The 14,084-nt window shown below is 36.7% G+C and overlaps 1 protein-coding gene across 2 annotated transcripts in view; it reads left to right on the top strand.

Moving 5' to 3' along the window:
- GRID2 (glutamate receptor, ionotropic, delta 2) overlaps positions 1–14,084 on the top strand; it is a 1,587,604-nt gene that overhangs the window by 846 nt on the left and 1,572,674 nt on the right. The window lies entirely within an intron of this gene.

The following is a 14,084-nucleotide window of genomic DNA, read 5'->3' as shown; positions in this document are numbered from 1 at the left end:
CTTGCTGTCCTCTCGGCTTTGCGGTACTCGCGCCGAGTAGCCGCCACCGTGACGGGAGGGGCCGGCGGCCGTGTCGCCGAGGACCGGGAGCCGCGCACCTCGCTGCCCGGCTCGCGCTCGCTGGCCCTGGCCTCCGGCGCCGGGGGAAAAGCGGGAGCAGAGGCGCGCGGGCTGCCCTCGTGGGCAGCCTCGCAGACACCTGCCTCGCCTCGCCGTCAACTCGCGAGTTGCAGCGCTAGGCCGAGAGCAAAGGCGCTGGGGCTCGGGGTGGCCTGACTCCGGGAAGGACGCCGAGCCGGCTTGGAGATGCTTGTGGCCCCACCTATTGGCAACCAGACGGGCCGGGACTGGCCGCGGCGGGCGCTGGCGCGGGGGCGGGCGCGGGTGGGGGCTGCGCGTCATTATCATGCACCGCGCTCGCGGCTTCAGGCTCCAACTCTTCTCACTTGCTAATCCGTGAGAGCTGAACGGAGACGGGCTCTTGCAGCCTGCTCTACGTTAATGCGATGATTTCCTTTTCGGAAATTCGCGTCCGCGGGCCAGCGAGGTTCAGTAGCGCTGAGGAGAGGCCCCTCTTGGGGAATTTTTCTGGGCACAAGACTTTTATCTGTCCACACGGTTTGATGGTCTGCAAATTGAGGCGACAGATGGGTCGCAGCATCTCCCCATGCCGTCCCCCTGCTCCTCCCCCGAGCAACACACACAGACAGGCACGCGCGCGCGCATACCCCTTCTTCCCCCCAACACACACACACACACACACACACACACACACACACACACTTACGTTCTGAAAGGGGAACCTAGTGCAGGTGGAGGTTGTGTCTGCCCTAGCCAGGGATTTCTGGTGTGTGAACCCGCGGAGGTCAGCCTCAGCTCCAGGGGGCTCCCTCTCTTGGTCTCAGAGGCTGTCTTGTAAACATGTCTGCCATTCTCTATCGTTTATATCAATAGAACCATATAGGTTCCTGTGCGAGGAGTAGTAAGGTCAGGGTTCAGAAAACCTTGTACGTAGTCATTTAGTAAATTAATCACTAGATAGCTTGCCTACTAGATCACAGTTTGCTTGGGGGCAACAGTGCCTGTGGGTTCAGAACTTTTCAGGGAGAAATTGTGGCCTCATTGAGAGGTTCAGTAATGTTCTGATAAGAGTTCAGAAATGACGTATCCTCTGTTAAAGAAATGACGTACATTTAATTTATATCCAGTTGTAAATGACTGAAGCAGGAATACAGATTTATATTATCACAGTACCTTTACATTCACATTGTGTTTACGAGTTTCTGCCTTATGCTCCTCATTGCTCAGAAGCGAGGGTGTGGGTAAATGCTTATTTTATTGCTTATTCAGTGGTCTACACAATAAGTACTTTACTTGCAAACACCTGCAGCTGTTACTGTCCTCTACCAGATAAATACTATCTTGCAATGCAGTCTGGGTATTTGTTTCAAAATAGAACACAACTATTGTATTTTTTCCTTTGAGGTCTATCAGTCAGTATGACATGGCTTACTTATTTATAACCTGACCTGCCACCCCAAGTTACTGTGTACAAATTAGAGATTTCTTTAGAAAGCTGATTGTATGCATTAAATGTATATATTGATATTACTGAAATAAATATTTAATTCTCAGATAATTTGACTTGAATTCATTTAGTACATTACACAAGAGAATTACCTTCTTTATAGACTACCTAATATTGCCATGAAACTAGCAAATTGATGGTTGTTTCAGATGCTTCATATCTTTTATAACATACTGAAAAATGTTACCTCCTAAATTAAAAAAAAATGATCAAGTGTAATTTATGTTCACGTCAGAGGTTAAAATCCTCTTTCTCTTCCACCCCCATCCTAGCTAAACTATAATGAATTAAAAACTGACTAGCTATGTCAAAATTTTTAAAGTATCAGTTAATAGTCTTTGGATCAGCTTACTTGGTTGAGTAGGAAAAGATAATTATCTTTAGGGGGGTAGTCTTCATTTAAGTATTTAATTGTGAGAAATATGCTTATGGCAAACATATTTTAGGACAAAAGGGATAAAAGTGATGAAACTGGAGGGGAAGTGAATATTTCAACTCTATAGATATAAAGAGATATGCAGAAATGAAAGGTTTTCACAGCCTCATGTGATGTGTTCAGGTAGAAAGTAGCTGCAATATGTAGTTCAGGCGAGCTGGAAAGATAAAAAGACACTGCTCTAATAGGTTCTTTAAATATTGAATCTTTTTGGTATTGAACCAAAGTGTGTGTATGAAAACCGTCTCTTCTTCCTCTTTGTTTTTATTTCATGCAGGTATTTTTTAATAAAATCAATTGTATATTTTAAATTCATATGTTTTTGAGCACATTAGTTGACTGCAATGATGAGATATAATGGTTAAACTCTAATAATTTAAATGAAAATATTTATTAGTCAAAATGAACTAATGTAATTACTTTGAATTTCTGTTAAATTGTATTTTAAAGATAATTGATAATTAGGATATTCTTGTTTCATACACATGTACATGCAATACATGCACAGTGTTTGGAAATAAATCACCTCAGTTGTGATCTTCTTTGCCCCCCACACAAGGAAAGGTCTTTTGACGTATAATATCTGTGCAATTTTGAATTATGCTTCTACTTTGAGCTTGTGCATTGATTGAGTAATTTCATCAGATTCACATTACTTGATTGCTTAGAAGTTTCCTAATGATCTGCATTCTGTAGGAAGAACCAAAAAGTCGTGAGTGGAATGGCAATGATGTTGTGTTTTATGAGGCTATTCAAAAGTCGCTCTGATTTATGTAGCTAGAAAGCTCCAAAGTCTTTGAGATTAGCCACGCTGACTGCTATTTTCTTCATACATCAGTCGTCCCACACTCTTTACTCCCTAAACGCAACAGGAGTTTAGAGCACTGCTTTAATTAAGCAGGGATTAGGTGGCATTTCCAGTCAACCGCACAGTTTGTGTCTTGCTTCATATCTAATACAGAGGATCTCATGTTTTAACAGTTTAATGTGTGCTCATTTCTTATCTGGTTCCTGTGCCCACAGAACTGATTGAGATGAGCCATCCTCAGTTACATATCTCTACAAGGGAACACTCAAACAGCGTACTTATTCATATATTACAAAAACCACAAGCGTATTTTTATTGTTATCGGTCATGGTAAAATACCTTATGCCAACAGGGAATATAAATAAAGCACTTATGCATGTTTTTCTCATAAGCAAATGATACTTTGTCCTCTGAGACCATAATCATCAACTATGACATGTTTGAGAAGCCTAAGACAATTCACAGAATGTTTTCATCATGAGAAAGTTTAAAGTACAAAACTGATGGGTGAATAAAATGTGTCACCACATTATAAACATTATAAATATAATTGATGGCAAGTTTAAAGCATTAATTTTCATTACTGCTGCACTGAGGACAATTTTATCAGATAGAGAATGTTGTGGCATTTCCAGAAGTTGTACTGTGTCTTCTGTCAAATTGTTTTTTTTTCAACTCTTCACATGATTTGCATTGGTTAATGACAGCCTTCAGGAGTCATCAAGAACTCTCTACTGTATAAGACATTTCAGTAATTTAAGTTATCCTTTTATGATTTACAATAGTTGTTTGCTTCCTAAGTTATAGATAAGTTATATTGTAAACTTCTAGAGAGTATTAAGAAGTAACTTCTGGATATAAAATTGGGGTATACTTTATAATGTATACTTTTTTGTATCAATAATACAGTTATTTGAAGTGCAATTCAGATGTGCATTAAGTTAGACAGTGTTATTAATCAACAATATCAACTGTGACATGATTAATAAGCCATTACACTGAGGACCTTTGCTTTCTACTCCAAGTGAAATGTACATCTGATAAGTAGCTCCTATAAATTTTAATTCAAATATGAATAAAAAGCAAGATCATTAACTTTCAACTTAACAATATAAACCAGTTGAGGTTATTAAGAGTAATGGAAGGTGCATTATATTTAATTCTAATCGCTAAGGCTCAGTTCACCATACTGCAAGTTTATCTCAAAAATATGTAATTTTAAAACCACATTTTAATGCAGAAGGTTGTTTCCCTTCACCTGCATGCAATACTTTAGTATTAAAAAGTAAAGTATTTGGTGCTGCTATTAGATTTTCATGATATTTCAGACAATAGCGTATTGGTGAGTAGTGTTACTTAGGTTGACTACAAATATAGTGTTTATTAGAAGTTACATTTGTGGCCCTATAAAGATAATTTTGCCATTAGGTGTCACTGCATTCTGAGCTGTTCCTTTGTAGTCCTACTTGAAAATCAAATGAATTATTTTTCTTTTTTAATTTTAGGGAAAAGATGCCATTTCATTAGGATTGTGATACTCTAGGGTACAGGTGGTCTTTATTTTCAAACGAGAAAAAGAAATGCTATCCCCGACTCTTGTAAGAATTTAATTCTAGGACATATCAACATTCTATATTATCTAGATTCGATTGCTGGATTTAGTGGTGTAAATTTTTCACAAAATTAAAATACAGCAGAAATATACTCTTACACTTGTACTATCTATGGAAAAACTAAAATTCCAAATAGTATGTAAATACGCTTACTAGTGCTGGTCTAAACAGACATTATGGCAACCCACTCCAGTACTCTTGCCTAGAAAATCCCATAGACAGAGAAGCATTGGTAGACTACAGTCCATGGGATCGCAAAATGTCGCACACAACTGAGAGACTTCACTTCTTCAAACAGACACTAATAACTGGTTAACTAGGGAACATTTTGGGTCCCAAACTGATTGATGTTTATAACATGAAACACATACAGAGCTGTGAAAAAGAAAATGGGCACAAATATAAATATATTTACAAATGTCAACCATTGAATTTTGTGAATGATCATGTATATTTTCAGATAATTTTGGCATGGGAAGTATGAAGTTTTATGTATTATATCAGTTTCTTCCACACACATACCACCACCACAACTACCACTACCACAAGCACCATCAGGTTTGTGTGCTAATATGAAACCAGTGTCTATTATCAAGTAGAAGTTTTCTTGTTTATTTGACTTGTTTAAGAGGCAAAAATCTTTCTTTTGGCATATCCTATTATAAGACTAATGGAGAATGAAACTAAGGTCAACTTTGACCTGGTATATTAGTTTTAACGTTGGCAAATCACATAATTAGAGAATGGAATACTGGGTTAAATGAATGAACAGTTTATCATATTATGTTAGACCTTGCCCTGTGCCAATATTTAATAAACTAGTTGGAATAATATATTATTAAAATTCATAGTAAAAATGATCAGATGGATATCTGAAGGATAAGGGAAAAAAAACTAGAGTAATTCTGGGATTGGTTATTAAGAAGGCATCTGTGGAGTTAGGTCATTTCAACTGGTGAATTTTAGCATTTAGATGTGGACAGAAATTTTAGAAAATGTGAAAAACAGAAGGAGGATATAAGACAGTAAACAGTGTTCTGGATTAGAATTTTGAGTGTTTAGGGTTAAGTGCCAATTTTACCAATAACTTATTGAACTATATTAGGAAGCTATTTATTTTATTTAGTCCTCATTTTTATTAACCCTAAAACAAGCTTTAGATTAATGTTCATTTAAGCTCTACAGTTACATGACCTAAAATAAAGACAAATTCCTATATTTCAGAAGAGATACAGTCAAGTATGGTTCAAACAGCCATTTTTAATAGTTAGGTTTAGCGTGAATTGAAAAAAATACAAGGGGAATAGGTGGATCACAGAACCTTAAACCTTCAAATTAAGGACTCCTTAATATGAAGATGACTTCCCTGGTGGCTCAGACGGTAAAGCGTCTGCCTAGAATGCGGAAGACCCAGGTTCAATCCCTGGGTGTGGAAGGTCCCCTGGAGAAGGAAATGGCAATCCACTCCAATATTCTTGCCTGGGAAATCCCATAGATGGAGGAGCCTGGCAGGCTACAGTATAGGGTCGCAAAGAGTCAGACACGGCTGAGCGACTTCACTTTCACTTTTAATATGAAGATTTTTTGGTATTAACAAGAATTATTGTATATTTGTTAATCAGACATTCTAGATAACTTCAGTATCAGAAGGGAGAGCTGGGTTTTTTTTTTTAATTTAATTTAATTTAATTTTTTAACTTTACAATATTGTATTGGTTTTGCCATATATCAAAATGAATCTGCCACAGGTATACATGTGTTCCCCATCCTGAACCCTCCTCCCACCTCCCTCCCCATACCATCCCTCTGGGTCGTCCCAGTGCACCAGCCGCAAGCATCCAGTATAGTGCATCGAACCTGGACTGGCGACTTGTTTCATATATGATGATATTATACATGTTTCAATGCCATTCTCCCAAATCATCCCACCCTCTCCCTCTCCCACAGAGTCCAAAAGACTGTTCTATACATCAGTGTCTCTTTTGCTGTCTCATATACAGGGTTATTGTTACCATCTTTCTAAATTCCATGTATATGCGTTAGTATACTGTATTGGTGTTTTTCTTCTTATTTTACATTTTGTGTTTGTTTTCTCTAGGGTTAGTATTTAGATGTTACATACAGTGCTAGTGTATCCCGCAATACTAGTGTACTTTCAGGATGACTGGAGGAGTGAGTAGTCATGTTCTAACCAGCAGGGACTACAGGAGCCCTTAGAATTTACCAAGTCGAAGTGCATCAGGAATATTAGAATGCATTTGGCGCCACTCAAAAATGTAGTGTATAAAAGAAACAGCCAGTGTTTCTTCAGTGTTTTCATTGTTTTGGATTCCTGCCCCAGGTATTCCTGCTTTTACCCTACTGTTGTTCAGGAAATGGTTGTCATTGTGAAGCTGAGGCTGGGTTTACTCATTGAAAGCCTTCCTGAGTGAATAGAAGGAAGCCAGAGGCAAGCACAAGGAGCTCACAAAAAGCCTCCCTGTGTGTTAAACATTTTAAAATTACTCTATAATCAAGATCATTATTAACAGATATTTTTATTCATGAAAAAAGATTGTTATTATTTTTATTAAAACAACTGTAAAATTTTTTTTCATCCCCAGATAATTCAAAGTAGTTTTTAAAATAATAATTTTATTGCTCTGAATTTTATTTTATTGCTCCGAATACTTGATTTTTCCCAAGTAATCTTGAAAATGTGATTGGTTCATTATCAAAATCATTATAATTCTTTAAGTTAGTTCCCTAAACCCACAGGGTAAGGTATATATTATTATCAATATGCTGTATGTATGCTCTTTGGGAGAATAGTATATCATCCAACAGACATTGGATGATATGAACTACTGTTCATATGAACTTTATGAACTACTGTTTTTTAGGTCCTGGATTTAAAATGTCAAACAAGTAAACTAATATGCCCTTATATTTAAGTAATTGCACTCTCATGGGGGTAGCAGCCAGATAAATAAGGAAATACATGTTATAATGTCAGGTAGTGATAAATGCTTTTAAGAAAAATGAAGGAATGGCACTGTATTTTGAGTCGGGTGGTCTGGTAAGACCTCCTGAAGAGATGATTATTGGAGCAGAGACTTGATTCCAAAAAAGGAAATTAGCCATGTGGGTATCTGATGAAAAAGGATTTCAGCCAGAGGGCATAGCAAAGGCAGCTGCCCTGAGATAAGACACTAAGGAATCTGCTTAATTCATTTAAGGAACATCTTAAAAGTCAGTGTGAAACAAATGTGTAGAGAGCAAAGCAGAAAGTAGAAGGAAATAAGTCTAAGAGGCAAATTGGGAAGATCCTATCATAGCTTATAAGTCATGATATGGTATTTAGATCTGAGTATATAGGATGCCCTCTGGAGAGTTGAGATCAAACACATGCTATGTAAAACTTTGTGTTTTAGAAAGATAAGTATATCTGCTTGGTAGAACTGATTGAAGTAGTCATAGGAACATTATTATGTACTACCATTTGACAGTACTAAATTGAACTATTCTAATAGTTTGTTGCTGAGTTAGTTGAGCAGTTTAAGATTGTGGATGTATTTTGAAGTTTATAAAAGAAATAGGATTTTCCAATGAAACTTCTGCTGGGAGAAATCCAGAGACAATAATGAGGTTTCTGAAGTATTTTGCCTAAGCAAGCAGGTGACTAAAATTGCAAACATGGGGCAATGGGTAAGTTTTAGATAAAAGTCAAAATTTACATTTATTACATTTGATATTTCTATTAGACATCAAATTTGAGAATTTAAGTTGGTAATTGATTACATTAGTCTAGAATTTCAGGGGGAAGTTAGGAATTCAAGCTGCACATTAAGAATTCATCATTACAGACATGATCTTTAAAGCAATGGGAGAGGATAGTACACTTAAGGAATAATTATGCAAAAAGAAGAGGTCAAAGATTATATACCAAAGGGTGTTCCAAAGTGTAGAGGTCAGGGTGAGAATCTAGGAGAAGAGAAAGATGTGTGACCTGTGAGTTAAGAAGAAAGCTAGGAATATGGTGTGTTCTGTAAGCCAAGCGAGGAAAGTATTTCAAGGAGAAAACCAGAAATTCTGTCAAATTTTATGGATGAAAACTGAAACTTGACTACTGGGTTTAGAAATGTAGAGGACAAAAGTGACTTTGACAAAATTGCTTTCAGTGCACTGAAGTGACAACATACAGATTGGCAAGGAATCAAAGACTTAATGGGACTTGAGGAATTCTATGAGCTTTGCTTTAAGGGACAAAAGGGTATGGTGGTGGTGGGAATACGAGGTAAAGGGAAGATTTTGTTTTTAATGATCAAAGTTTGGATATTTAGTAATTTTTTTAAAGTTTAAATCATAAGAAAATTTTCAGTAAGAGGATTCAAAATAAAATGTTCATTTTAATTCAGTCCTATTGGATTCTTGAATTTAGATAACACATGTTCAAATAGCATTGTGTTTTTGTTTTTGATTGTTGTTTATGTTTTTTTTTTTAGTTTTGTAATCTCTGGCCAAGTGATACTGGGCCAATGCCAGTGGATTTAGACAAAGAAACTTATATTAATATGTCCTCTCTGAAACAGAATCAGTTAGTTGTTCTGCAGTTTTGCTTCATGTGGTTTCCCATATTAGCACTCAAATTTAGACAAAAAATTTTTACCTGAAATTATGAATGTATTATATTTTATGGAGTATTGATATACCATTACAAGTAGAATCAACATTTAGTATTTTAGTATTTGTTAATTTTAGGGACACACCATATTCCTATATAAATGGCATTAAAATAACATTAAGATAGCATAAAAGCCTCTCATTAAAATAGACACATTTGAATTGAATAAAAGTTTCCTCTAAGTAAATTTTATTATGCATTCAATTTACTTAAATCAGTTTGGAACCATTATTGAGTGTAGTTTTTTCAAAAGGCAGTACATATTGCCACATAGAAGTTAAATAGATAAATTCATATGATATTAATTTTCAGTAACACATTTAAATATTTCCTTTTATGGAACTTTCACTTCTATTTGTGCTATACCATAGCTGATAGATCTTTAGTCATAGGTGAAAATGAGGAAAGAAAATGTTGCACATTTTCTAACCTCAGAATTCAGCCTTCTGAAAATGAATCTGAGTTCTTTTACTGGTCTCCTACTAATATACATAAGTTATGTATTGATTTTTTAGCTAAAATAAGAATATTTGTATTAAAATAAGAATGCCAATAACAGATACATTTTATTTTTCTGTGTTCTTTGTCATTTACAGTGGTATCTCCTCTATAAAACATTTGTCTTATGGAAACAATGTAATGTGACTATCACATGTTTGTTTCTGCTTGGTTACATCTATTAATGTATAAGCATAGAATACATGAACAGTGAGGGCATAGGAGTCCTCTGGTTTGGGCACAGCAATGACTGATAAAGAAGGCAAGCTGTGTTATGGCTGGAGCTGAGGAACATGATTAATGAAGTATATAACATCAAAAGATATTTTAAAATTGCTAGTTCTTGCCTTCCTGGGTGGTGAAATATAATCATTTGAAAGAAATGCTTAACAGATTTAAATTCAAATTTAACTTGGAATGAGCCCCTAAAATTGGTGATGTGCTTAGTATACTTAACCTTGACATCATTAAAATGACAGGCCCCACCAGGAGCACGTTTTATATGGGCTTATTATCTTAAAAACCGTAGGCTAGGTAATACCTTTGGAACTAAACTGGGACAAGAGAGTTCTGTTGTTCTGTGGCATGTAGTTCATGGTGAATTCAAATTTGAAAGACTGATTCTTCTATAATTTCTGCAATCTGACAACCAACACAATTATGTTAGTGGTATAGTGGCAATTACTATCTTGCTCTTCAGCCCAGATTTCTTCTTTGCTACTTCTTTGAAGGTGGTAACAGAAAATAGGGAATTTTCTTCTTAGAAATACCAGCAACTCTCAGCATAGCCCAAGGGAGGCATGCCCTTTATAAAAACCATTATAAATTTCTACTTTAAAAAAATGTGAAATAAAAAAAAAATTAACAAGTCATTAGTGTGGAAGGTGACTCATGCCCAGACTTGAGAGGGATTACTCTTTGGTTTCCTGGTGGTGCAGTCGTGTTGGGTTCTGCACATTTTTTTATAATTCATTATTTTCAAGCAGAGAAATCATGATCTACATCCTCATATTCTATTTGCAGAAAAAAACATTTAAAATGTTACATGAAAATCATGTGAATTTTTTGATTCAGTGCTTACTGAACACCTATTGTGTACACAGTTCAATATGTATTCATGGAAGACCTGGGCTTCCCTGGTGGCTCAGATGGTAAAAAATCTGCCTGCAATGCAGGAGACCTGGGTTCTATCCCTGGGTCGGGAGGATCCCCTGAAGAGGGAAATGGCAACCCACTCCAGTATTCTTGCCTGGAGAATCCTATGGACAGAGGAACCTGGCGGGCTATAGACTGTAGGGTTGCAAAGAGTCGGACACGACTAAGCCACTAATACACACACATAAGACATGCTTCCCATCCTTTAAGAATTTTGAAGTATATGTGCTTTCTGAGATAGTACTTTGGAGACTGAATGTAGAGCAATTTAGGACTCATTGGATGACTGTGGTCTATTATGGCACTGGAATATGTGATAATTCACTAAATGCCACCATTATGTTGCCCTTAAGTTGCCATAAAGCAAACATATATTTCAGAAGAAATATATGGATGGGATAAGGAGATTGCCACCTATAGAAAGTCTTCATTTATAATAGAAATCTCCTTCCTCAGCTTCATGATGGCTAATTATTAACCTTGTTTTACTTCATAGGCTACAAAGTCAATGTAGTCATGCCATAGTCAGAGCTAAGGGAAAGTCTCTGTTATTTTTATCTCTTTTCCTTTTTTTCCCTTCTATGGATATCAGTGGTTATGCTTTTAGGTCAAGTAAAAGAGGAGATGGCTTTTAGATCTAGTTATCTTGTAATTGGCCTTCCCTTGTGGCTCAGCTGGTAAAGAATATGCCTGTAATGCAGACAACCTGAGTTTGATCCCCGATTTGGGAAAATCCCCTGGAGAAGGGAAAGGCTCCCCACTCCAGTAGTCTGGCCTAGAGAATTCCATGGGGCTGCAAAGAGTCGGACACAACTGAGTAACTTTCACTGTCTATATTGTAATTAATAAAATGAATGCAATTCTTTCTAAATTTAATGCCACATATCATATTATTAAGCTTGGTTTCTTGGGTATGGAGAAATTAAATTACATTTTTTTTTTTTAGTTTTAGAGTTATAAGTATACTATTATCTTGTATTACTAATTGGTATTTTCTTCTAATGTATAATAACCTCCTCAGTGAAAATGACAATTTTATATTATAGCAAATAAAAGAAAATTTCCTAATAGAAAAAGTAAAACTACTTAACTTTACAAATCAAGTAAGTTTTGTTGGGAAAACATATTTATGCAAGCTTTTAATTCTGTGGATATCATTGAGAATAGGACAAACATTGAAAATTGAAAATAACAGTTTGAAAACTAACTCTCCAATATTTCTATTTTTCTCCACAGGAGTTCTTGTAGTGGTTGATAAATGGTTAATAAATAGCAAAACTGGCTGCTCTGATTCTTTCTTTTATTTTTCCTGTCCATCCTTCAGTAGCAATGCTAATGAGCAGTAAAATGGCCAAAAGCAAGGAAGGAGAAAAGGGTTTTAGATAATCCATAAACCGGAAAATCAGCCCCTGAATGCTCATATGCACAGGCTTGCTGAGAAGAAACCGTTTTATTTTCTCAAAATATTGCCCAGATTCTAAGGCTAGAACTTGCTCTTGGCTGCTGAGTTTATAAGAGGAATGAAGCTTCCAGGCCACCAAGGAAGAATACTCTGAATGACAGTCTTGGAGCAGGATGAAAAATATTATTACTGGGAAAAGAATGTCCTTTAGGGGTAATGCTACTGATAGCCAAGACCCCAGGGATTAGCTCAGTTCAAAGTGCCATATCTACAGTGATACTTTTACAGAGAAAATATGGATTTTAGCTGTACTTTAGATAATACTTTAGATAATTTTGCAAAAACTGTGTTGGATTGACTGTGTATCAATATAAATTGAATACTGAATAAATTGAATACTGTATTGTATATTCCCGGTTGGTTTCTAGCTGATGCTACATTATCCATCATTTAAGGAAATATTTGAATATATTGTACTTAAAAAAATTTATGAAGCACACGGATATATAGTGGTCATTAATATATATAAATGGGACTCAACTATTTTCATTCAGTTTGAGTGGGAGAAAAAAAGGTGGTCTTTGTAAGTTATCCTACCTTAAACATTGGCCCTCATGGAAAGCAAAATCTGTTTACCATTGTCATGAGAAAGCAAACAGAACATGCTGTGGCCTAAACTGTGGAGTTGTAGTCTGCCAAGTTGTAGTCTGGCAAGAGAGGGAAATGGTAAGCAATTCTACCATTGAAACATTGTTACAGTGAAGGATAGGGCAAGAGAGGAGTCTGGAAGTTAGGAAGATCCTTTTGAGGTCTACAGTAATTCTGTAAAAAAAAAAAAGAACACACAAACAAACTTAGGCTAAGAGATGTCTAGCTTTGTGTTATAAGCTGTTTATAGTGGTAGTGTGGTAGATGGAGACCAGAGAAGACTTTGGCAGTACTCTGGGTGATTATTGGTGAAGGGTTGTGCCCAGCTACTGCAAATGGGAATGGAGAGGAGAATTTGCTTAGAGGGGAGAATAATTTATCAACTCAGTCATTCTTTAGTTGCTGCTGCTGCTGCTGCTAAATCGCTTCAGTTGTGTCCCATTCTGTGTGACCCCATAGATGGCAGCCCACCAGGCTCCCCTGTCCCTGGGATTCTCCAGGAAAGAACACTGGAGTGGGTTGCCATTTCCTTCTCCAGTCATTCTTTAGAAGTGGGTGTAAAAGAGGAAAGTCTAACATCATTCTCAAGTACTATCTTGAGTGACTTAGTGGAGGCTCATGCTGTTCACCAACACAGGAGACCGAGAAAGAGTAAAGAAACTTGAGTTTGGACTGAATTCAAAATTATTTTGGCATGATTGTGAAGTGTTATATCCCAGACAGCAGCTTCCCAATACCCTCCTGCTTCCTGCCTCAGATGGAGGGAAAAAAAGCCATTCTCCATAGTGATCAATTCTGTTTTGATCTAAAAACGGTAACTTTTTCTGGTCATTCTTTTTTTTTTTTTTAAATTTTATTTTATTTTTAAACTTTAAAATATTGTATTGGTTTTGCCAAATATCGAAATGAGTCCGCCACAGGTATACATGTTTTCCCCATCCTGAACTCTCCTCCCTTCTCCCTCCCCGTACCATCGCTCTGGGTCATCCCAGTGCACCAGCCCCAATCATCCAGTATTGTGCATCAAACCTGGACTGGCGACTCGTTTCATATATGATATTATACATATTTCAATGCCATTCTCCCAAATCATCCCACCCTCTCCCTCTCCCTCTCCCACAGAATCCAAAAGACTGTTCTATACATCAGTGTCTCTTTTGCTGTCTCATATACAGGGTTATTGTTACCATCTTTCTAAATTCCATATATATGCGTTAGTATACTGTATTGGTGTTTTTCTTTCTGGCTTACTTCACTCTGTATAATAGGTTTT

This window comes from Bison bison, unplaced genomic scaffold, assembly GCF_000754665.1.
Source record: "Bison bison bison isolate TAMUID 2011002044 unplaced genomic scaffold, Bison_UMD1.0 scf7180017864464, whole genome shotgun sequence".
In the NCBI taxonomy this organism is placed as follows: domain Eukaryota; kingdom Metazoa; phylum Chordata; class Mammalia; order Artiodactyla; family Bovidae; genus Bison; species Bison bison.
This window is presented reverse-complemented; position numbering and strand designations above follow the sequence as displayed.